At 49.7% G+C, this 26,606-nt stretch overlaps 1 long non-coding RNA gene across 1 annotated transcript in view; it reads right to left on the reverse strand.

Annotated features, from left to right (window-relative positions):
• Positions 1–13,614: 13,614 nt before the first annotated feature.
• LOC149444178 (uncharacterized) overlaps positions 13,615–26,606 on the reverse strand; it is a 29,208-nt gene continuing 16,216 nt past the window's right edge. The window contains exon 4 of the long non-coding RNA XR_016306549.1: positions 13,615–13,749. This is a non-coding gene — a long non-coding RNA (uncharacterized LOC149444178). The remainder of the gene's footprint in view (positions 13,750–26,606) is intronic.

Raw genomic sequence — 26,606 nt, forward strand, 5'->3', positions numbered from 1 at the left:
GGATCCAGGCCTCCTAACACGCTATTAGTAATACAGAGAAGAACTGGCCGGGGCTGACAACACTGCTTGGGATTTCAGTGCAGCAGAGACAGTGTTGTCAGCTCAGTGATGAAGGGCATTCCCCATGTGAACTCACCATTGGCTGTCAGAGAAGACAGGGGGCACGCCATCATCCCTTCGCCTACACTGGGGTCTGTCGCCCTCTTCTGAACGCCCCCTTTTATTAATGTTGGGGAGTCAGCAAGGAATGTGTCCGGGAATATTTCCTGATCTTCTAGAAGAGTAAAACGGATGGTTAGTTCACAATGGTGACCCATCATAATCACAAACCAAATCATCACAACTCAAAGAAACCTTTTACCAGCATAGAAGATACAAATGCAAACTGACAGCCAGAGAAATATTCTCCAACAATAGAAGTTCACCTTAAAAAACAATGAAATAAATAAATAAATGCCGTGTTTTGCAGGTAAAAAAAATGTGTATTTATAATTGTTTTATTAGCAGCTTGTAAAGCATTGCATCCGCCATCCGTCCTGATTACCCCGGTAAAGGTCATACAGGGGGTCCCAAACATGGGGGGGGGGGTGTACAGCCATGGTGGGGGGGGGGTGTACAGTGATGATGTGGGGGTGTACAGCGATGATGGTGGGGTGTACAGCGATGATGGTGGGGGGGGGGTGTACAGCGATGATGGTGGGGGGGGGGGTGAACAGCGATGATGGGGGGTGTACAGCGATGATGGTGGGGTATAGCGATGATGGGGGGTATAGAGATGATGGGGGGGTATAGCAGTGATGGGGGGGGTACAGCGATGATGGGGGGGGGGGTATAGCCATGATGGGGGGGTATAGTGATGATGGGGGGGGTATAGCGATGATGGGGGGGGGTATAGCGATGATGGGGGGTATAGTGATGATGGGGGGGTATAGAAATGATGGGGGGGTATAGCGGTGATGGGGGGGGGTATAGCGATGATGGGGGGTATAGCGATGATGGGGGGAATATAGCAGTGATGGGGGGGGGTACAGCGATGATGGGGGGGGGTATAGCGATGATGGGGGGGTATAGCGATGATGGGGGGTATAGCGATGATGGGGGGAATATAGCAGTGATGGGGGGGGGGTACAGCGATGATGATGGGGGGGTATAGTGATGATGGGGGGGGGTATAGCGGTGATGGTTAATGATAACAATAAGTGTGACTATCAGAGGAGTTATGACGATGTATCACTATAACATTATATATGATTACACATCTTATTACCCATAATAATAATGGGGGCTGACCCCCCCCCCCCCCCCCAGTGTCTCCCTTCCCCCAGTGTCTCCCTTCCCCCAGCACTTCCCCTTCCCGGCCACCCCGGGGCGCAGCTTCCCCAACTTCCCCTCCAGACACCATGAAAACACCGATCACTTCCTGCCTGGTCTCCATGGTGATGGGTCTTCCAGGAGGAAATCTATGGTGATGGGACACTACAGGAGGAGCTGAGTGTTGCTGCCCTCTAGCGGCTCCTGTGTGCATTACATCAGGGAAATGTCAGCACAGAGAATGGCCAGGAGATTTCTGTCATCCAAATACACAGAACAGCTTTATTGTATTATAATTATTGGGATTATTAATATTACACCCATTATTGTTTATATTACAATTCATATCAATCATTACAATCCTATTAATACAGTAAAATAAATAAAATGACATTATAATAACATTGTATGAATATAAACAGAGGCGTCTATATTATAAATACAGGGAAATGGTATCAATGTTATATAATAGGATCCAATCCAGATCTGCTCTACATCCCAACATCCAATCCAAAGCCACCTGAGCTGGATCCCAAATGAGCCAATCAGAGTAAAGCAGGCTGAACAGAGGCTGCTGATTGGTCACACATAAACCCCGCCCCCCTCACTGTGACTTTGCACTGTAAACAGACTGGATCCCAGATGAGCCAATCAGAGTAAAGCAGGCTGAACAGAGGCTGCTGATTGGTCACACATAAACCCCGCCCCCCTCACTGTGGTCACATGACCTCCCTCACTGTGAGTCCTCAGTTGCTGTTTTCTCTCACCAGAGACAGCTGCTTCCTTACAGAGCTCCTGTTTTTTTTCTAAAAAAAACAAACAAAAATGTGCAGAATCTTTGCCGCGATTGTTATCCTGTTGCTCCCTTGGGGAGTACATAGGAAGGACATCAAAGACTCCACAAAGACCGGCATGGACAAGGACAATGATATGAAGATTATGGAGGAACAAAGAAATTTCATCAAAGACTCCCCAGATATCCGCATGGAGGGGGGGAGCATGAAGATGATGGAGGAACACCGATATTTCATCAAAGACTCCCCAGATATACGCATGGAGGAGGGGAGGACCATGAAGATGATGGAAGAACTGGAGCAGGAAAAGGTCAGAGAATTGGAAAATGAGTCCCCAGGACCCATCAGTTGGTTTTCACTACTGGCCACCATTCCATTCTGGTATAAGGGGACAGTCCTGATAAGTGTTCTCATTCTGAGGTACATCCTGCGCAGGAATCATCTGGCCACAATATTAGCACAATATTTGATGTTCCTGGAGCTGATTGAATTCTTTTCTCAACTACTCGATGTCTGGTACAGCGAGGGGCCAACCTCAGAGAACACAGCCCCACCCATGCTTATAAATGCCACTGACTGCTACCAATGGATGTTTGCTGGGCTCCAGTCAGTCTGGTCCAATGGGTGGGCGGCCTTAGGGAACACAATCCCACCCATGCTTATAAATGCCACTGACTGCTACCAATGGATGGTTGCTGGGCTCCAGTCAGTCTGGTCCAATGGGTGGGCGGCCTTAGGGAACACAGTGCTACCCATGCTTATAAATACTGTTGCTGAGCACCAATCAGAATGCTTGTTGGGACTTATCATCTTGCTGCTGGTAATGTTCCTAAAATATTTCAAGCCATTTCACCAATGGATCCAACCAACGAAAAGCAACATCAACCCACCGACGATTGACATCAATCTAACAACAGACATCACTATGGACCAGGCTGACTTTCGTACTCCCATCCTCACACCTCCTAGCAATGACGTCCGTGCTCACATAACGGATTTACTCCGGGAAATGAGGAGGAGCGAGCGAAACAAGCGGCTCAGGAACATTAACATCTTCCCATCAACAAGTGAAAGTGTGGACAGTGCTATGGAAGAGACTGACCTTCCCATTCCCAGCGTCGCACCTCCCAGGGATGACATCCGTGCTCACCTACGGGATCTATGCCGGCCAATGGGGAGGCGCAGGCCAACCAAGGAGTTCAGGCACCGCAAGCTCAATCTACCAGAGAGTGACCACATACCACCAAAAGATGAATATGCGGACAGTGCTACGGGAGATTCTGACTTTCCCATTCCCAGCGTCGCACCTCCCAGGGATCCCATCCGTGTTCATCCTTCCAGCACATCAACAAGAGGTTTACTCTTTCCAGCATTAGATAACACTTTACCATCAACGACTTCTGGCGTCTTTCCAACAAAAGACATGATCCTACGATCGAGTTCTGGCAATAGGCGAGAATGGACAACCATGACTGTCCATCCCAGTGTCCAATCCAGAGGTGAAATTCCTAGCGATACCGCCCGTTTTATCCTACGGGATTTATGCCGGGCAATGAAGAGGCGCTGGACAACCACAGAGTTCAGTTATGGCAAAATGTTCTCATCAATGAGTGACGTCATTCCACAGGACGATGATACCGTCCCATTACTGAGTGATGTCATTCTACAGGTTGATGATACCGTCCCATCGAGTGATGTCATTCCACAGGGTGATGATGCCGTCCCATCAACGCATGACATCATTCCTAAGAGATATTCTACCATGTCATCAATCAGTGACATCATCCAACCACCAAGCGATGACATTAGTTCTGGGACTGACCAACCGACTGGCCATCCCAGCGGTGCATCTCCTAGTGATGGCACCCGCTTTAATCCACGCAATTTATTCCAGCGAAAGAAGAAGCACAAGCGACGTAAGGTGAAAAATCTCAACAATCCCACCTCATACCAGGTCGCCGTCATCTTGTGCGGGAGACATCCAATTATATGTCCAGCAGACTGTTTCATCTTCGACTGTGTCACCTCCTAAATATCGCAGCCGTATTCACCTATTGTCAGGGGTCGGGTGTTCTGCCGCGATACGCCGGGTGGCGCATGCACAGAACACCGACACGCTCTAGCCAGTGGGCCCTGGGCGATCGTGGCGGCGGCGACGGCCGCGCATGCGCACTCCCGATCGCGGACAGGCGCCTGGCACCAATGACAGCGCAGGGCGCGCTATTTAAACAGGACAGGAGGTATGTCTTATTATCCTGTTCCTGTCATCTGGTTTGTGAAGTTTCCTGTTGCCGACCTCTGCTTGATCCTGACCCTGCTGGTTGTCTCCTGCTTGACCCCTGGCTTGACCTGACCATTCTCTGCCTGCTCCTCTGGTACCTCGCTGCCCGCACGTTGCTGAACCCGGCTCGTGACCCTGACCATTCTCTGCCTGCTCCTCCGGTACCTCGCTGCCCGCACGTTGCTGAACCCGGCTCGTGACCCTGACCATTCTCTGCCTGCTCATCCGGTACCTCGCTGCCCGCACGTTGCTGAACCCGGCTCGTGACCCTGACCATTCTCTGCCTGCTCCTCCGGTACTTCGCTGCCCGCACGTTGCTGAACCTGGCTCGTGACCCTGACCATTCTCTGCCTGCTCCTCCGGTACCTCGCTGCCCGCACGTTGCTGAACCCGGCTCGTGACCCTGACCATTCTCTGCCTGCTCCTCCGGTACCTCGCTGCCCGCACGTTGCTGAACCCGGCTCGTGACCCTGACCATTCTCTGCCTGCTCCTCCGGTACCTCGCTGCCCGCACGTTGCTGACCCGGCCTGCCTGACTACGACTTACGTCACGCTGACTGTCCATCCATCCATCCCGCAAGGATCAGTCCCTGCTGCAAGGCCTACCAGCCTCTTCTCGTCAGGCTCTATTTCCCGCAACACCTCTGACGGTACTCTCTACCACTGCTGGACATACTCAGGGGTCGCGCCCTGGTCTCGGTCTGCTCCAAGTCCATCCCCACCATCAGGGGCCCTGGTGCATAAGCAGATTGGGACTTAGACCCCGCGTGCTGAGGAACCCCGCACTGTGGGCCGCTAGAGATACCGTCAGGTGGTGTCTGACACCTATAGAATGTATTGCGGCTAAAGAAGAAGCGCGGGCCAACCGAAGAGGCCGGCCAGAAGACTCAGAGAGAACATTAGATACACAGATATGATGGGGGAGGGGTGACACCCCAATATAGAGAGAACATTGTATATACAGATATGGGGGAGGGGTGACACCCCAATATAGAGAGAACATTGTATACACAGATATGATGGGGGAGGGGAGACACCCCAATATAGAGAGAACATTGTATATACAGATATGATGGGGGGGGACACCCCAATATAGAGAGAACATTGTATATACAGATATAATGGGGGAGGGGAGACACCCCAATATAGAGAGAACATTGTATATACAGATATGATGGGGGGGACACCCCAATATAGAGAGAACATTGTATATACAGATATGATGGGGGAGGGGAGACACCCCAATATAGAGAGAACATTGTATATACAGATATGATGGGGGAGGGGTGACACCCCAATATAGAGAGAACATTGTATACACAGATATGATGGGGGAGGGGAGACACCCCAATATAGAGAGAACACTGTATACACAGATATGATGGGGGAGGGGAGACACCCCAATATAGAGAGAACATTGTATATACAGATATGATGGGGGGGGACACCCCAAAATAGAGAGAACATTGTATATACAGATATGATGGGGGAGGGGTGACACCCCAATATAGAGAGAACATTGTATATACAGATATGATGGGGGAGGGGTGACACCCCAATATAGAGAGAACATTGTATACACAGATATGATGGGGGAGAGGAGACACCCCAATATAGAGAGAACATTGTATATACAGATATGATGGGGGGGGTGACACCCCAATATAGAGAGAACATTGTATATACAGATATGATGGGGGAGGGGTGACACCCCAATATAGAGAGAACATTGTATATACAGATATGATGGGGGGGGGGGACACCCCAATATAGAGAGAACATTGTATATATGTCTTCTGATGGTGGACATCTCTTTGGTGCCTTCAGCCAGGTGCGATGTAACACACACGTCATCCCGCAATTCTCATGCGTCTTGCCATGCGACAATTGCAGCAACATCACACTGCATTCGGGGCGCCATGTTGATGGTGAACGTCTCTTTGGTGCCTCTTCAGACATCTCCATAGAGGACGTCACTGGCAGGAAGGGTTCTCATTGGTCCCAGCAGAAAAGGCCTGAAGCTGGAAAGACTCCTCCCACTTCTGAAGCCAATCAGAGTTCCTTTCTTTTCTCCCAAGCTTCATCCTCCAAGAGCAGACCTAAGCCAGGGGCCCAGGTCAGTCACAATCCTGGGGCCCCTAATCCCCAAACCTGCAGACTAGTCCTATTAAACCTCCTGAAGGGATTTCCCTACTTTCTAAAGTGGGGGGACGTCTGTTGGCCTTTGGGGTCACCTGGTCAGCAGACATCTCAGAAGCTCAGGTAAGAGACGTGGTGTCCAGGGGCTACAGACTAGAGTTCATCTCCCTGCCCCCACCCCGCTTCGTGTTGTCCAACCTGCCGGTGTCCCCGCAGGGACTAGCGGTCCTCCATGCTGCTCCTGCAGATCTGCTGACCCAAGGAGATCTCCCCATTGGACCAACAGCAGAATAGTTCCCGGTTTTTAGGCCACATTCACAGGGGACATACCAATGTGTACCGCCGTGGGGGGCCGTGTTTATTTGCAGGGGATGTCCCGGTGTTCATGCATCCCTGTGCAGGCAGTTCCATTGATGTCAGTTGGGACGTAGTGGTAACATGGACACAGATGCTGATCCCAATCTGACATCCGTATGGATGCATGGCCCTGAACGCACACTATCTGTGTTCACAGCTGTTCACCCGCACAGATGTTACATTGGGAGCAGTGTCTGTATCCATGCAGCCGCTGCATCCCAACTGACATCAATGAACCTGCCTGCACAGGGATGCATGAACACCGGTACATCCCCCAAGTAAACACGGCCCCCCACGGCTGTACGGATTAGTACGCCCCCTGTGACCGGGGCCTTACTCCAACCTTTTCCCTGTTCTAAAGCCTCCCAGCCGGTTCACACTATGTGGTGCGGGACACTGCATGGAGTCTGCACAGGAATCACACCGCATTCCTCTGCGCATTCCATGCACATGTCTGTGCGCTGCGATTTGGGCCATACACTTCCTATGGCTCAAATCACATCGCATCCGCACCACAAAGGTGCAGGACTGTCTTTAGATCCGCACCTGAATCACATGGTATGGGTCTTCTCACCCATGTCATGTGATTTCTGGCAATCACATCGCGTCTTGCCATCTGTTTCGGGTGTCAATAATTTATTACTGACTCCCGCACCAGATCGCATGAACGTGATGCGATTGCAATGCGGTGCGGGAAACGTACAGGATTCGCAGCGTTTCCCGCACCTCATTGGTGTGAACCCGAGCACAAGGAGGACATAGGCTGCATTCACTCGGGGGATTAGGGGCATACAGGGGATTCCTGCGGATGGGATCACTGTGAACAGTGGGGGATGGGAAGTCTGTACAAAGCAATGACAGGCTGACAGGAGCCGCGACCATTCCCATGTATCCGCACATCCATCGGTCATCTACGGTTAGGGCCAGGATCGCTCATCCTTCCCTGACCACAGATGACCGATGGATGTGCGGATACATGGGAATGGTCCCGGCTCAGCCTGTCATTGCTTTGTACAGACTTCCCATCCCCCACTGTTCACCCTCTCTATATTGGGGTGTCACCCCTCCCCCATCATATCTGTATATACAATGTTCTCTCTATATTGGGGTGTCACCCCCCCCCCATCATATCTGTATATACAATGTTCTCTCTATATTGGGGTGTCACCCCTCCCCCATCATATCTGTATATACAATGTTCTCTATATATTGGGGTGTCACCCCTCCCCCATCATATCTGTATATACAATGTTCTCTCTATATTGGGGTGTCTCCCCTCCCCCATCATATCTGTGTATACAATGTTCTCTCTATATTGGGGTGTCCCCCCTCCCCCATCATATCTGTATATACAATGTTCTCTCTATATTGGGGTGTCACCCCTCCCCCATCATATCTGTATATACAATGTTCTCTCTATATTGGGGTGTCACCCCTCCCCCATCATATCTGTATATACAATGTTCTCTCTATATTGGGGTGTCACCCCCCCCCCATCATATCTGTATATACAATGTTCTCTCTATATTGGGGTGTCACCCCTCCCAGGTTCCCCTGCTCCAGTCATCACATGTCCAGGCCCGTCTGAAGGTTCCCCTTCTCAAGTCATCACATGTCCAGGCCCGTCTGAAGGTTCCCCTGCTCAAGTCATCACATGTCCAGGCCTGTCTGAAGGTTCCCCTGCTCCAGTCATCACATGTCCAGGCCTGTCTGAAGGTTCCCCTGCTCCAGTCATCACATGTCCAGGCCCGTCTGAAGGTTGCCAATCACCATCTGGATGATGCAGAGGAGGCATGGGAGAAAGTCATGTGGTCAGAGGAGGCATGGGAGAAAGTCATGTGGTCAGAGGAGGCATGGGAGAAAGTCATGTGGTCAGAGGAGACCAAAGGAGAACTTTTGGTGTAAACTTCACTTGTCGTGTTTGGAGGAAAAAGAAGGATGAGTTGCATCCCAAGAACACCATCCCTACTGTGAAGCATGGGGGTGGTAACATCATGCTTTGGGGGGGCTTTTCTGTGAAGGGGACAGGATGTCTGCACTGTATTAAGGAGAGGATGAATGGGGCCAATTATTGTGAGATTTTCAGCAACAACCTCCTTCCCTCAGTCAGAGCATTGAAGACGGGTCGTGGCTGGGTCTTCCAACATGACAACGACCCGAAGCACACAGCCAGGAGAACCAAGGAGTGGCTCCGTAAGAAGCATATCAAGGTTCTGGAGTGGCCTAGCCAGTCTCCACACCTAAATCCAATAGAACATCTTTGGAGGGAGCTGAAACTCCGTGTTGCTCAGTGACAGCCCCGAAACCTGACAGATCTAGAGGAGATCGGTGTGGAGGAGTCGGCCAAAATCCCTGTTGCAGTGCAAACCTGGCCAAGGACTACAGGAACCGTCTGACCTCTGTAATTGCAGACAAAGGCTTCTGTACCAAATATGAACACCGATCTTCTCAGGGGTTCAAATACTTCTGTTCCTCACTGTATACAATGTTCTCTCTATATTGGGGTGTCACCCCTCCCCCATCATATCTGTATATACAATGTTCTCTCTATATTGGGGTGTCACCCCTCCCCCATCATATCTGTATATACAATGTTCTCTCTATATTGGGGTGTCACCCCTCCCCCATCATATCTGTATATACAATGTTCTCTCTATATTGGGATGTCCCCCCACGTTGGGAAATAGCGGCTTCCCCTTAGGACGTTTCATTGAACTTGTCTGTAGGTTTGGGGATTAGGGGCCCCAGACTTGTGACTGAACTGGGCCCCTGGCTTAGGTCTGGCCTTGGAGGTTGAAGTCTCAGAGAAATGACAGGAACGCTTCTTGGCTTCAGAAGTGGGAGGAGTCACCCCAGCTTGAGGCCTTTTCTGCTGGGCCAATGAGAACTCTGACTAATAAAAAAGAAGAACAAAAAGATCTGCAGGAGCAGCATGGAGGACCAGTAGTCTATGCGGGGACAAAGGCAGACTGGAACTCCAGCCTGTAGCCTCTGGGCACCACGTCTCTTACCGGAGCATCTGAGATGTCTGCTGACCCTTAACAGGTGACCCCAAAGGCCAACAGACATCCCCCCACATTGGGAAATGGTGGCTTCCCCTTAGGATGTTTATTAGAACTTGTCTGTAGGTTTGGGGATTAGGGGCCCCAGGATTGAGACTGAACTGGGCCCCTGGCTTAAGTCTGGCCTTGGAGGTTAAAGTCTCAGAGAAATGTCAGGAACGCTTCTTGGCTTCAGAAGTGGGAGGAGTCGTCATCCCAGCTTGAGGCCTTTTCTGCTGGGGCCAATGAGAACTCTGACTACCAGCGACGTCCTATATGAGGTTGTCTAAGGGTCAGGTTGGGGGCACAGAGGAGACCGAAGCGTTCTTCACATCGCCGCTCCACAGACCAACATCTCACACAAAGAGTTCTCCTCATGTTCACAGACAGGACACTCATGTGGGAAATAAGATGGACGACATCCCCGAACCCGTCCAGCCAATAATGTACAGCTGAAGACATCATCTCTAATCTCTACTGGACATCACTGATTTACCCCGCTCAGCGGGGGCGGGCCTTATACATCAGAGGCCAAAATATGGGCAGCACAGAGGCTTATTGGTTAGCCTTGCAGCACTGGGGTCCTTGGTTGAAATCCTGACCAGGACCCTATCTGCATGGAGTTTGCATGTTCTCCCTGTGCCTGCGTGGGTTTCCTCCGGGTACTCCGGTTTTCTCCCACATTCTAAAAACATGCAACCTCGTGTTGGTGGTGTAGTGGTTAGCATAGCCGCTTTCCAAGCAGCTGACCTGGGTTCGATTCCCAGCCAACGCAATATCCAAGATGGCTGCTTCGCCTCCTTAGTATTGACGTGATAATATTAATAATAGAAAAAATATTTATAATGATAATTATCCGAATAATAATGGCAATAATAGGATTAGAAATGGAAAAAATATTTTTTTTTATTTGTAGGTGAGAAGCAAATACAATAAAACATAGAATTCTTTGATCCCTGTCTCCTTCAGCCACAGCTGATCATATGTCCAAGAAAAGGGCCAATCAGAGCAGCCTTTTACCATGTGGTCAGCTGTGCCCAATCACAGCCGATCAGTGTAAATCAGAAATGCTGGATATCGGCAGTCCTCTCCTCCCGCTCACAGCACATGAGGAGAGGAGAGCTGGGAAGTGGCATTTCTCAGAGGGGACAAATACACTGATCATCAGGGCACTTATCAGTGTAGCCCCATCAGTGCTTTGTATCGGTGCCATCAGTGCACGCTATCAGTGCTTATAAGTGTTGAATTTAAGGTCCCATCAGTGCATCATATTGGTGTAGCCTCAACACGGCCTCCTCATCAATACCCATCAGTGCTGACTATCAGTGTCTCCTCAGTGCTGGATGTCAGTACCCATCAGTCCCTCCAATAAATGCCCATCAGGGCCGCTTGTCTGTGCCCATCAGTGCTACCTATCAGTGCCCAGCAGTGCCGTCTATCAGTTCTGCATATTGGTGCAGCCTCAACAGTGCCTCCTGATCAATACCCATCAGTGCTGACTATCAGTGCCTTCTCAGTGCTGGCTGTCAGTGCCCATCAGTCCCACCAATCAATGCTCATCAGTGCTGGCTCTCAGTGCCAATCAGTGCAGCCTCATCTGCACACATCATTGAAGGAGAAACATCACCTATTTACAAAACTTTAGAGAAAATATATATTTTTTTCATAATGTTTGGTCTTTCTTTTCTTTAGCACAAAATAACCCCCCTTCCCCCCCCCCCCCCCCCCCAGTGATGATTAAATAGCAAAAAAAAGCTCTATTTGTAAAAAAAAAAGCTATAAATTTAGTTTGGATGCAATGTTGCATGACCGTGCGATTGTTATTCAAAGCGTGACATCTGGCCTGGGCAGGAAGGGGGTAAAAGTGCCCGGTAGGCAAGTGGTTGATGTCACTTTAAAGCGGAATTTCCCCTTTTTGGTGGAGTTGCGCTTTAGTAAAAGGTCTGCATGCTGCATTATTTCCTCTATAACTCGCTGGCTTTAGATCTGTAAGTGTATGGTAATCCTTCCCTTCCTAACCAAACCGTTTATACAAAAAGAGCCGCAGAGGAGGCGGGGCTATAAAGAGAACCTGTTACAAAGTGACAGCTTTTCCCTTTCCCTGAATACTTGAGGCAGAATGAAGCAGAAGACTGAAATCAGGGACTTACATCTCCTCCGCTGTCCTTCATCCCGATGATGTCTGGGGGCGGAGCCAAAGTAACTACGGCGCCCGCAGGTAAGTGCACCCCAGTACTGGCGGGCACGCTGGACGAGATGACGGCGACTGGAGAGGCATCAGCAACCTGGAGGAGAATGTGCAAAATTGTATAACAGAACAAAGAAAACGGTTTGGTTTTTTTTCCCCAATCTTTTTAGCACAAAAAGAAAACAACCCAGTGGGGGCTCATTGGTGGATGTGAGGAGGAAAGACTCATTGATGGAGGTGGGGAGGGAAGTCTCATTGGTGGATGTGAGGAGGAAAGTCTCATTGATGGAGGTGGGGAGGGAAGTCTCATTGATGGAGGTGGGGAGGGAAGTCTCATTGATGGAGGTGGGGAGGGAAGTCTGGCCTGTTTAGCCAAATCCAAAAACTGACAGGTGGACCTGATTGGAACGGTTATGTGAAAGAGGCCAGAACCAATCACATGGGCAAAAACCACCACAAATTCTATCTATTCCTATTGGTTCCCTCTGATGCTCCTCCATCTCCCAGCCTGAGCTCTGCTGTACAGGAGATTATGAGGATTCATTGATGTTCTTTTCATACCTGGAGTCCAGCTTCAAAGGAGAATCTATAATGTGTATTTCATCCTGAGCTCTAGGTGACAGAGTGCATGTATGTATTACATGTGCTGTAGACTGGGGGCTAGCGTGGCTGACAGCGCGCCCCTCTATCCCCCCCCCACCGCTGTCTGACCGTGATGTTTTGAAGAAGAATGGTGAGAGTTGATGGATGGCGCTGATTTTAGCACCAGAAGCTTGCCCAAGACCGATGCCATCCTACATACATGGGGGGGGGGGGACATATCATAGCAGAGGGGGTAGAAGATAGTCAGCTCACCGTGAGCTCCACAATACAAATGCAGTGCAGAGGGTGTATGAACACCGTACCCCCCCCCCCCCCCAGGTCCCTCTGTACTTACTTCTGGCCATCCTGAGTTGTCAGGGTTTCTTCAGCAGGTCCAGTGGTCAGGGAATTGGAAATATCCGCTCTTTTCTGTGCAGCGCTCACAAGACGGACCAGATAGACTCCCTGTGACAGCGCCGAGCAATCAGAATCCATCTGCTCCTTCCAGGAAGTGCTGCCCAGAGAATCCCTGGACTACTGGGTCACCTGTGGGAGCCCTGACAGCTCCCACCCCAAAGGTAAGTACAGCAGGTATCGGGGGATGGGAGGGGGGGTTGTACACCTTTACATTTATCCTTTAAAGTTGAAGTAACATTTGATAAACATTTACTGGACGTACACTATCCGGGGGCACTCTCATCCTTGGACACTTTTCTGGGGACCCTCAGGGATACCCCACATTACAGAGCTGCCTCTCTTCATCAAATCTGTTTTCCCATTTGGGATCCAGGCCTCCTAACACGCTATTAGTAATACAGAGAAGAACTGGCCGGGGCTGACAACACTGCTTGGGATTTCAGTGCAGCAGAGACAGTGTTGTCAGCTCAGTGATGAAGGGCATTCCCCATGTGAACTCACCATTGGCTGTCAGAGAAGACAGGGGGCACGCCATCATCCCTTCGCCTACACTGGGGTCTGTCGCCCTCTTCTGAACGCCCCCTTTTATTAATGTTGGGGAGTCAGCAAGGAATGTGTCCGGGAATATTTCCTGATCTTCTAGAAGAGTAAAACGGATGGTTAGTTCACAATGGTGACCCATCATAATCACAAACCAAATCATCACAACTCAAAGAAACCTTTTACCAGCATAGAAGATACAAATGCAAACTGACAGCCAGAGAAATATTCTCCAACAATAGAAGTTCACCTTAAAAAACAATGAAATAAATAAATAAATGCCGTGTTTTGCAGGTAAAAAAAATGTGTATTTATAATTGTTTTATTAGCAGCTTGTAAAGCATTGCATCCGCCATCCGTCCTGATTACCCCGGTAAAGGTCATACAGGGGGTCCCAAACATGGGGGGGGGGGTGTACAGCCATGGTGGGGGGGGGTGTACAGTGATGATGTGGGGGTGTACAGCGATGATGGTGGGGTGTACAGCAATGATGGTGGGGGGGGGTGTACAGCGATGATGGTGGGGGGGGTGTACAGCGATGATGGGGGGTGTACAGCGATGATGGTGGGGTATAGCGATGATGGGGGGTATAGAGATGATGGGGGGGGTATAGCAGTGATGGGGGGGGGTACAGCGATGATGGGGGGGGGTATAGCCATGATGGGGGGGTATAGTGATGATGGGGGGGGGGTATAGTGATGATGGGGGGGTATAGCGATGATGGGGGGGTATAGCGATGATGGGGGGGGGGGTATAGCGATGATGGGGGGGTATAGTGATGATGGGGGGGGTATAGAAATGATGGGGGGGTATAGCGGTGATGGGGGGGGGTATAGCGATGATGGGGGGTATAGCGATGATGGGGGGAATATAGCAGTGATGGGGGGGAGGGTACAGCGATGATGGGGGGGGGTATAGCGATGACGGGGGGGTATAGCGATGATGGGGGGGGGTATAGCGATGATGGGGGGTATAGCGATGATGGGGGGAATATAGCAGTGATGGGGGGGGGGGTACAGCGATGATGATGGGGGGGGTATAGCGATGATGGGGGGGTATAGCGATGATGGGGGGGGGTATAGCGATGATGGGGGGGTATAGCGATGATGGGGGGAATATAGCAGTGATGGGGGGGGGTACAGCGATGATGATGGGGGGGGTATAGTGATGATGGGGGGGGTATAGCGGTGATGGTTAATGATAACAATAAGTGTGACTATCAGAGGAGTTATGACGATGTATCACTATAACATTATATATGATTACACATCTTATTACCCATAATAATAATGGGGGCTGACCCCCCCCCCCCCCCCCAGTGTCTCCCTTCCCCCAGTGTCTCCCTTCCCCCAGCACTTCCCCTTCCCGGCCACCCCGGGGCGCAGCTTCCCCAACTTCCCCTCCAGACACCATGAAAACACCGATCACTTCCTGCCTGGTCTCCATGGTGATGGGTCTTCCAGGAGGAAATCTATGGTGATGGGACACTACAGGAGGAGCTGAGTGTTGCTGCCCTCTAGCGGCTCCTGTGTGCATTACATCAGGGAAATGTCAGCACAGAGAATGGCCAGGAGATTTCTGTCATCCAAATACACAGAACAGCTTTATTGTATTATACAGTCATGGCCGAAATTGTTGGCACCCTTGATATTTTTCCTGAAAATCAAGTATTTCACACAAAAAAGGTATTGCATTAACACATGTTTTGCTATACACATGTTTATTCCCTTTGTATGTATTGGAACAAATATAAAACAGAGGCAGAAAAGCAAATATGACATAATGTCACACAAAACCCCAAAAATGGGCTGGACAAAAGTATTGGCACCCTTAACTTAATATTTGGTTGCACACCCTTTGGAAAACATAACTGAAATCAGTCGCTTCCTATAACCATCAATAAGCTTCTGACACCTCTCACCCGGAATTTTGGACCACTCTTCCTTTGCAAACAGCTCCAGGTCTCTCTTATTGGAAGGACACCTTTTCCCAACAGCAATTTTAAGATCTCTCCACAGGTGTTCAATGGGATTTAGATCTGGGCTCATTGCTGGCCACTTCAGAACTCTCCAGCGCTTCTTTGCCATCCATTTCTGAGTGCTTTTTGACGTATGTTTGGGGTCATTGTCCTGCTGGAAGACCCAGGATCTTGGACGCAAACCCAGCTTTCTGACACTGGGCCCTACAGTGCGACCCAAAATCCTTTGGTAATCCTCAGATTTCATGATGCCTTGCACACAGTCAAGGCACCCAGTGCCAGAGGCAGCAAAACAACCCCAAAACATCATTGAACCTCCACCATATTTTACCGTAGGTACTGTGTTTTGTTCTTTGTAGGCCTCATTCCGTTTTCGGTAAACAGTAGAATGATGTGCTTTACCGAAAAGCTCTATCTTGGTCTCATCTGTCCACAAGACGTTTTCCCAGAAGGCTTTTGGCTTACTCAAGTACATTTTGGCAAACTGTAGTCTTGCTTTTTTATGTCTCTGTGTCAGCAGTGGGGTCCTCCTGGGTCTCCTGCCATAGCGTTTCATTTCATTTAAATGTCGACGGATAGTTCGCGCTGACACTGATGCTCCCTGAGCCTGCAGGACAGCTTGAATGTCTTTGGAACATGTTTGGGGCTGCTTATCCACCATCCGGACTATTCTGCGTTGCAATCTTTCATCAATTTTCCTCATCCGTCCACGACCAGGGAGATTAGCTACAGTGCCATGGGTTGCAAACTTCTTGATAATGTTGCGCACTGTGGACAAAGGCAAATCTAGTTCTCTGGAGATGGACTTGTAACCTTGAGATTGTTGATATTTTGCCACAATTTTGGTTCTCAGGTCCTCAGACAGTTCTCGTCTCCTCTTTCTGTTGTCCATGCTTAGTGTGGCACAGACAGACACACAATGCAAAGGTTAAGTGAACGTCTCTCCTTTTTATCTGCTTTCAGGTGTGATTTCTATATTGCCCACACCTGTTACTTGCCCCAGGTGAGTTTACAGGAGCATCACATGCTTGTAACATTCTTATTTATCCGCAGTTGTGAAAGGGTGCCAATACTTTTGTCCAGCCCATTTTTGGAGGTTTGTGTGACATTATGTCGAATTTGCTTTCTTTCCTCCCTTTTTTTGTTTTGTCCCAATACACACAAAGGGAATAAACATGTGTATAGCAAAACATGTGTTAATGCAATACGTTTCGTGAGAAATACATGATTTCCTGGAGAAATATCAAGGGTGCCAACAATTTCGGCCATGACTGTATATATATAAATGTATATTATCTGCTTCCCCGCCGCCCTATAGTAGAAGTACTGCTACAGGGTGGCAGGGCTGCACAAAATCACATATACATACGTGACTTTTATTTCCGGGTAGGGGGCGCTCTTGTGCTGCCCTACCTGCATCACTATTGGCTGCTACAAATGTCAATCACCGGATCCCGGCTGGCGATTCCCATCTGGCACTAGGTGATTGTTGGGGAAAGCTGACAGGAGAAAGGTCTGTATGCAAACAACACAGGTCTCTCCCCTGTCAGCAAGGACATGCTGCTTTGTATCTCTCTGCACAGCATGTCTAACTGGTTACCCAGCACACAGTTAACCCTTTGATCACTCCTCATGTTAACCCCTTCCTGCCCAGTGCCATTAGTACAGTGTCAGTGTTTTTTATTAGCACTGATCACTGTATTGGTGTCACTGGGGATGTCAGTGACACCAAGTTAGTTCCCCCCCCCCCCTCGTTTCAGAATGCCAACTGCAGTCCCGCTATAAGTCGCTGATTCGCCGACCATTACTAGTATACAAAAAAAAAAATTTCCAGTATCTATCCCGCCATTTGTAGACGCTATAACTTTACGTAAACCAATTAATTTACACGTATCGGGATTTTTTTTCAGCGAAGACACGGAGCGGAATACATTTTGGACGAAATTTATGATGAAATTTTATTTTTAACCCCTTGATGCCGAGTAGCCGCATATCTGCGTTCAATTAGAAAATACATATGTGCTGAGAGCGCGCGCCCTGCACACTCCCAACACATGTCCGCGACTCACGGAAAGGTCCCGATTTCCCCTTTCGATCGGGACCTTTTCCGAACATGTGACCGCCATGACGGCGAATCACGGCGGTCACATGACCCTAAAACGCCTCCTGGCTTCTGAAACTCATAACCACCTCCCCTCCGGACGTTGTATATTAACAGCCAGAAGGTGGCAGTGCAGGGGCGGGTGGACGTTTATAATCGACCTCCCCGCCCCCTGCTTGTGCGCGCTCCCTGGGACACAGGACACAGTGGAACACCGATCGTCGGACGGGACCTCTCTGCGAAGTCCCGATCATGTGATCACTAATTGGCCAATCAGTGATCACATGAACAGTAGTAATCAAGATGTCACTTCTGACAACATTGCTTGCTACGTGTGAAATCTGTGAATGATCACAGAGGTCACATGGTACAGGGCTATTCACAACAGCCTTGTACCATGTGACAAGCTGTGACCAATCAATGCTCACACAGTAGTTCTCAATGGCTGCAGGAATGCAGCCAGAGAGAAGGAGAAATGATTCCTCTTACAGCCTTTATGGGTGTAAAAGCAATCCGTGTAAAAAAAAAAAAAATCTTCCTCACCCCCGACAAGTAGGACAGTGTCACCATGGTAACACCGCACTCCTAGGGTGACAGTAGATAGAAAAAAATAATAATAATAAAAAATAAAATAAAAATGTAAAAAAAATGTTTAAAAATTATAATGTTTGGTTATAAACTAATTTGGGTTTTTTTTTTTTTTTACTAAAAAGATAACTGAATACATTTTGGCCAAGATTTATGATGAAATATTATTTATTTGCAAAATTTTGTAAGAAAAACACTTTTTTTCAAAATTTTTGGACATTTTCATTTACATAGCAAAAAAAATAAAAATCCCAGCGGGGAATAAATACCACCAAAATAAAGCTTTATCTGTCTCAAAAAAATGCTAAAAAATTCATATGGGTACAGTGTTGCATGACCGCGCAATTGTCATTCACAGTGTGATAGCGCTAAAGCTGAAAATTGGCCTGGGGGGCAAGGAGGGGGGGGGAGTGTCCGGACTGGAAGGGGGGGAAAGTGTCCGGACTGGAAGGGGGGAAAGTGTCCAGACTGGAAGGGGGTGAAAGTGTCCGGACTGGAAGGGGGGGGGGAAGTGTCCGGACTGGAAGGGGGGGGAAGTGTCCGGACTGGAAGGGGGGAAAGTGTCCAGACTGGAAGGGGGTGAAAGTGTCCGGACTGGAAGGGGGGGGGGAAGTGTCCGGACTGGAAGGGGGGGGAAGTGTCCGGACTGGAAGGGGGGGAAGTGTCCGGACTGGAAGGGGGGGGACAGTGTCCGGGCTGGAAGGGGGTGAAAGTGTCTGGACTGGAAGGGGGGAAAGTGTCCGGACTGGAAGGGGGTGAAAGTGTCCTGACTGGAAGGGGGGAAAGTGTCTGGACTGGAAGGGGGGGAAAGTGTCCGGACTGTAAGGGGGGAAAGTGTCCGGACTGGAAGGGCGGGGAAGTGTCCGGACTGGAAGGGGGGGAAGTGTCCGGACTGGAAGGGGGGGGACAGTGTCCGGGCTGGAAGGGGGTGAAAGTGTCCGGACTGGAAGGGGGGGGACAGTGTCCGGGCTGGAAGGGGGGGAAAGTGTCCGGACTGGAAGGGGGGGAAAGTGTCCGGACTGGAAGGGGGGGAAGTGTCCGGACTGGAAGGGGGGAAAGTGTCCGGACTGGAATGGGGGGAAGTGTCCGGACTGGAAGGGGGGGAAGTGTCCGGACTGGAAGTGATTAAAGGGTCGGGAAGCGCCGGTACAAAGTGGTTACGTTTTTTTCTGGACGTTTTTTATAGCAAAAAATATTTTCTTTTTTTCAAAATTGCCGGTCTTTTTTTGTTTATAGCACAAAAAATAAAACACGCACAGTCATTCAGATACCACCGAAAGAAATTTCTATTTGTGGGAAAAAAAGGACGTAAATTTCATTTGGGTGCAGTATTGCATGACCGCGCAATTGTCAGTTAAATTAACGCAGCGCTGTAACGGGAAAAATTGCCTGGTCAGGAAGGGGGGGGGGGGGGGAATCCTCTGGAGGGCGAGGGGTTATATATTTATAACATCTAAATATATATATATGTGTGTGTGTATATATATATATATATATACAGTGGGGCAAAAAAAGTATTTAGTCCCCACCAATTGTACAAGTTCTCCCACTTACAGAGATGAGAGAGGCCTGTAATTGGCATCATAGGGAGACCTCAACTATGAGAGACAAAATGAGAAAACAAATCCAGACAATCACATTGGCTGATATGGAAAGAATTTATTTGCAAATTATGGTGGAAAATAAGTATTTGGTGAATATGAAAAGTTCCTCTCAATACTTTGTTATATATCCTTTGTTGGCAATGACAGAGGTCAGACGTTTCCTGGAAGTCCTCACAAGGTTGGCACACACTGTTGCTGGTATGTTGGCCCATCCTCCATGCAGATCTCCTCTAGAGCAGTGATGTTTTGGGGCTGTTGCTGGGCAACACAGACTTTCAACTCCCTCCAAAGGTTTGCTATGGGGTTGAGATCTGGAGACTGGCTAGGCCACTCCAGGACCTTGAAATGCTTCTTATGAAGCCACTCCTTCGTTGCCCGGGCGGTATGTTTGGGAACATTGTCATGTTGGAAGACCCAACCACGTTTCATCTTCAATGCCCTTGCTGATGGAAGGAGGTTTGCACCCAAAATCTCACGATACGTGGCCCCATTCATTCTGTCCTGTACATGGATCAGTCGTCCTGGTCCCTTTGCGGAGAAACAGCCCCAAAGCATGATGTTGCCACCCCCATGCTTCACAGTAGGTATGGTGTTCTTTGGATGCAACTCAGCATTCTCTCTCCTCCAAACACGACGAGTTGTGTTTCTACCAAACAGTTCTATTTTGGTTTCATCTGACCATATGACATTCTCCCAATCCTCTTCTGGATCATCCAAATGCTCTCTAGCAAACTTCAGACGGCCCCGACATGTACTGGCTTAAGCAGGGGGACACGTCTGGCACTGCAGGATCTGAGTCCCTGGCGGCGTAGTGTGTTACTGATGGTAGCCTTTGTTACGTTGGTCCCAGCTCTCTGCAGGTCATTCACTAGGTCCCCCCCGTGTGGTCCTGGGATTTTTGCTCGCCGTTCTTGTGATCATTTTGACCCCAGGGGGTGAGATCTTGCGTGGAGCCCCAGATGGAGGGAGATTATCAGTGGTCTTGTATGTCTTCCATTTTCTAATTATTGCTCCCACAGTTGATTTGTTCACACCAAGCTGCTTGCCTATTGCAGATTCAGTCTTCCCAGCCTGGTGCAGGTCTACAATTTTGTTTCTGGTGTCCTTCGACAGCTCTTTGGTCTTCACCATAGTGGAGTTTGGAGTGTGACTGTTTGAGGTTGTGGACAGGTGTCTTTTATACTGATAACAAGTTCAAACAGGTGCCATTGATACAGGTAATGAGTGCAGGACAGAGGAGCCTCTTATAGAAGAAGGTCCAGGTCTGTGAGAGCAGAAATCTTGCTTGTTTGTAGGTGACCAAATACTTATTTTCCACCATAATTTGCAAATAAATTCTTTCCATATCAGCCAATGTGATTGTCTGGATTTGTTTTCTCATTTTGTCTCTCATAGTTGAGGTCTCCCTATGATGCCAATTACAGGCCTCTCTCATCTTTGTAAGTGGGAGAACTTGCACCATTGGTGGGGACTAAATACTTTTTTGCCCCACTGTATATATATATATGTATGTATGAGTGTATGTGTGTGTGTGTGTATATATTGTGACAGTGTGACGATCTGTCACCCAGGATTCTCAACAAGGCAGGTTGAGGGGCTCCAGGGTAAGTTTTTGATACGGAGGAAAGTGGCTTTTCACTTTCCTCCTTTTGTAATGTCTGTTCTGGGATCTGGAGCCTGGAGATTTCAAAGAGATCTGGGAGGGATGAAATCTCCAATCTTGGGACCAGGTTTTGGGAATGGCCAGGAGACTGATTGCACAGGTGTGTGCAGGTCTTTTCAGAGAGTCAGGATCAGGGTTCTGGGCTCCACCCCGGCAGACGGGAGTCAGGAGGGCTCCACCTGGAAGACAGGAGTCAGGTGGGCTTCACCTGGAAGACAGCAGTCAGGAGGGCTTCACCTGGAAGACAGGAGTCAGGAGGGCTTCACCTGGAAGACAGGAGTCAGGTGGGCTCCACCTGGAAGACAGGAGTCAGGAGGGCTCCACCTGGAAGACAGGAGTCAGGTGGGCTTCACCTGGAAGACAGGAGTCAGGAGGGCTCCACCTGGAAGACAGGAGTCAGGAGGGCTCCACCTGGAAGACAGGAGTCAGGAGGGCTCCACCCCGGCAGATAGGAGTCAGGAGGGCTCCACCTGGAAGACAGGAGTCAGGAGGGCTCCACCTGGAAGACAGGAGTCAGGAGGGCTCCACCTGGAAGACAGGAGTCAGGAGGGCTCCACCCCGGCAGATAGGAGTCAGGAGGGCTCCACCCCGGCAGATAGGAGTCAGGAGGGCTTCACCTCGGCAGATAGGAGTCAGGAGGGCTTCACCTGGAAGACAGGAGTCAGGAGGGCTCCACCTGGAAGTCAGGAGGGCTTCACCCCGGCAGACAGGAGTCAGGAGTGCTCCACCTGGAAGACAGGAGTCAGGAGGGCTCCACCCCGGCAGACAGGAGTCAGGAGGGCTCCACCCCGGCAGACAGGAGTCAGGAGGGCTTCACCTGGAAGACAGGAGTCAGGTGGGCTTCACCTAGGAGAGGTGGAAGCCAAAAGCAGCAAGGAGCTGCTAGAGACTAGCTGTGTGCAAGAGCCATAATTCCTGAAGAAGTCTGCAGGAGACAGACATCAAGCTGAGTGTAAGCCAAGAGGCTGAATCGTTGTTTTGTTTGATGGTGGATACCCCTGCGTGGGAAGCTTTGTTATGGGACATTTGTTTAAATAAAATTGGGCAAAAAGGCCCTTAAAGAAGCGAGTCGCTGTGTGCTTTAAATGAAAAGCTCTACCACTTTGAAGCGAGTTCCCACAATATATATATGTGTGTGTGTGTGTGTGTATATATATGTGTGTGTGTGTGTATATATATATGTGTGTGTGTGTATATATATATATATATATATATGTGTGTGTGTGTATATATATATATATATATGTGTGTGTGTGTATATATATATATATATATATGTGTGTGTGTGTATATATATATATATATATGTGTGTGTGTGTATATATATATATATATATATGTGTGTATATATATATATATATATATATGAGAAGTTTTATGGTCCTGCACCACTGCGGCGTTTATTTCTTCTCTATTAATGGCTGAGTGTGTTTTGCACAGAACAGTCCCGATCTTCGTCTTTGGGGTTCCCGACCAGTTGTTCTGGCCCCCCCCCCACTGTCAAGTGCCCCCACAGCGAGCCCACAGCCATGTCCATTCGCACACAAAGCCGCGGCTCAGCCCCACCCTTTTCCTCTGCTCATTGGCTCACTGGCTATGATTGACGGCCAATGGGTCCCTCTGCTGCCTCTACCAATGAAGAGAGAGAGTCCTTGACAAGCTGAGACTCTCTTGCACATTGCTGGATCTGGGGGTCTAGGGGGTGGGCTCAGGTGGTATTGGGGGGCTGGGGGGTGGGCTCAGGTGGTTTTGGGGGGCTGGGGGGCAGCGGAATGCAGAAGGTTTTTCATCTTCATTTATAGAATGCACCTTTAGCCTTACAGTTGAAATGTTCCTGCAATTGATGTCTTCCTGTCGCAGCGCTACATTGGAATGTCCTGTGTATGTGAAGTCACTCGACGAACGCCCAATGCGATATTATTGCCGCCATGCAGATTATTTATTGCATCACATTAACAATTACCCTTTCACATTTGTTCTACATTCATCACGTGAAGGGACTGTATTTGTATTTGTATTTATATCAGCCCTTGCCCGCCCGCCCTGGTGTTCCTTTTCAGGGCCAGTTCACACTACATGCATTTCAGTGCGTTTTTTTTCTGCATCCAAAATGCACAGAAAGTAGATGATATGGTTGTCAAGTGTCATAGTTCACGTTAGCACTTGCAGTTCCAGTGCGTTCCGGATGCAGAAGAAAAAAGTAGAACATGCTGCATTTTTTCTGCTGTGATCAGGACGATGATATGGGGTATGGCGGTGATCAGGACGCTGGTATGGGGTATGATGGTGATCAGGACGCTGGTATGGGGTATGATGGTGATCAGGATGCTGGTATGGGGTATGATGGTGATCAGGATGCTGGTATGGGGTATGATGGTGATCAGGATGCTGGTATGGGGTATGGCGGTGATCAGGACGCTGGTATGGGGTATGATGGTGATCAGGACGCTGGTATGGGGTATGGCGGTGATCAGGATGCTGGTATGGGGTATGGCGGTGATCAGGATGCTGGTATGGGGTATGGAGGTGATCAGGACGCTGGTATGGGGTACGGAGGTGATCAGGACGCTGGTATGGGGTATGGGGGTGATCAGGACGCTGGTATGGGGTATGGGGGTGATCAGGATGCTGGTATGGGGTATGGGGGTGATCAGGACGCTGGTATGGGGTACGGAGGTGATCAGGACGCTGGTATGGGGTATGGCGGTGATCAGGATGCTGGTATGGGGTATGGCGGTGATCAGGACGCTGGTATGGGGTATGGTGGTGATCAGGACGCTGGTATGCTGTATTGCGGTGTTCAGGATGCTGGTATGGGGTATGGTGGTGATCAGGACGCTGGTATGGGGTATGGCGGTGATCAGCATGCTGGTATGGGGTATGGGGGTGATCAGAATGCTGGTATGGGGTATGTGGGTGATCAGGACGGTGGTATGGGGTATGGTGGTGATCAGGATGCTGGTATGGGGTATGGTGGTGATCAGGATGCTGGTATGGGGTATGGCGGTGATCAGCATGCTGGTATGGGGTATGGAGGTGATCAGCATGCTGGTATGGGGTATGGTGGTGATCAGGATGCTGGTATGGGGTATGGGGGTGATCAGGATGCTGGTATGGGGTATGGTGGTGATCAGGATGCTGGTATGGGGTATGGTGGTGATCAGGATGCTGGTATGGGGTATGGGGGTGATCAGGGTGATGGTATGGGGTATGGGGGTGATCAGGACGCTGGTATGGGGTATGGAGGTGATCAGGACGCTGGTATGGGGGTGATCAGAATGCTGGTATGTTGTATGGTGGTGATCAGGGTGATGGTATGGGGTATGGGGGTGATCAGGACGCTGGTATGGGGGTGATCAGAATGCTGGTATGGGGTATGGTGGTGATCAGGACGCTGGTATGGGGTATGGCGGTGATCAGGATGCTGGTATGGGGTATGGAGGTGATCAGGATGCTGGTATGGGGGTGATCAGGATGCTGGTATGGGGTATGGAGGTGATCAGGACGCTGGTATGGGGGTGATCAGGACGCTGGTATGGGGTATGGCGGTGATCAGGACGCTGGTATGGGGTATGGCGGTGATCAGGACGCTGGTATGGGGTATGGGGGTGATCAGGACGCTGGTATGGGGTAGTATAGGAGGAATAGTGCCCCATCATTGGTGTCAGAGGGAGGAATAGTGCCCCATCATTGGTGTCAGAGGGAGGAATAGTGCCCCATCATTGGTGTCAGTGGGAGGAATAGTGCCCCATCATTGGTGTCAGTGGGGGGAATAGTGCCCCATCATTGGTATCAGTGGGAGGAATAGTGCCCCATCATTGGTGTCAGTGGGAGGAATAGTGCCCCAACATTGGTGTCAGTGGGAGGAATAGTGCCCCATCATTGGTGTCAGTGGGAGGAATAGTGCCCCATCATTGGTGTCAGTGAGAGGAATTGTGCCCCATCATTGGTGTCAGTGGGAGGAGTAGTGTCCCATCATTGGTGTCAGTGGGAGGAGTAGTGCCCCATCATTGGTGTCAGTGGGAGGAGTAGTGCCCCATCATTGGTGTCAGTGGGAGGAATAGTGCCCCATCATTGGTGTCAGTGGGAGGAATAGTGCCCCATCCTTGGTGTCAGTGGGAGGAGTAGTGCCCCATCATTGGTGTCAGTGGGAGGAGTAGTGCACCATGATTGGTGTCAGTGGGAGGAGTAGTGCCCCATCATTGGTGGCAGTGGGAGGAGTAGTGCCCCATCATTGGTGTCAGTGGGAGGAGTTGTGCTCCATGATTGGTGTCAGTGGGAGGAGTAGTGCCCCATCATTGGTGTCAGTGGGAGGAGTAGTGTCCCATGATTGGTGTCAGTGGGAGGAGTAGTGCCCCATCATTGGTGTCAGTGGGAGGAGTAGTGCCCCATCATTGGTGTCAGTGGGAGGAGTAGTGCCCCATCATTGGTGTCAGTAGGAGGAGTAGTGCCCCATCATTGGTGTCACTGGGAGGAGTTGTGCTCCATGATTGGTGTCAGTGGGAGGAGTAGTGCCCCATCATTGGTGTCAGTGGGAGGAGTAGTGTCCCATGATTGGTGTCAGTGGGAGGAGTAGTGTCCCATGATTGGTGTCAGTGGGAGGAGTAGTGTCCCATGATTGGTGTCAGTGGGAGGAGTAGTGTCCCATGATTGGTGTCAGTGGGAGGAGTAGTGTCCCATGATTGGTGTCAGTGGGAGGAGTAGTGCCCCATCATTGGTGTCAGTGGGAGGAGTAGTGTCCCATGATTGGTGTCAGTGGGAGGAGTAGTGTCCCATGATTGGTGTCAGTGGGAGGAGTAGTGTCCCATGATTGGTGTCAGTGGGAGGAGTAGTGCCCCATCAGTGTTTTCGGTTTGATTATATTATTGAATTACATTTATTATTATATTATTATTTTTTATGATTTCGTGTTTCAAGTTTTCTCCTCCCCGGGATGGTTACTAGACTCTTGTCCGGACAGATTTCAGGGAGTTATTCCTAAAAATTACAGGCCGGCAATAAAAAAACACCATATTTCCGTGC

The sequence above is a fragment of the Staurois parvus genome, unplaced genomic scaffold, assembly GCF_062004578.1.
Source record: "Staurois parvus isolate SC_StPar_1 unplaced genomic scaffold, SC_StPar_1.0 ptg000808l, whole genome shotgun sequence".
NCBI lineage: Eukaryota > Metazoa > Chordata > Amphibia > Anura > Ranidae > Staurois > Staurois parvus.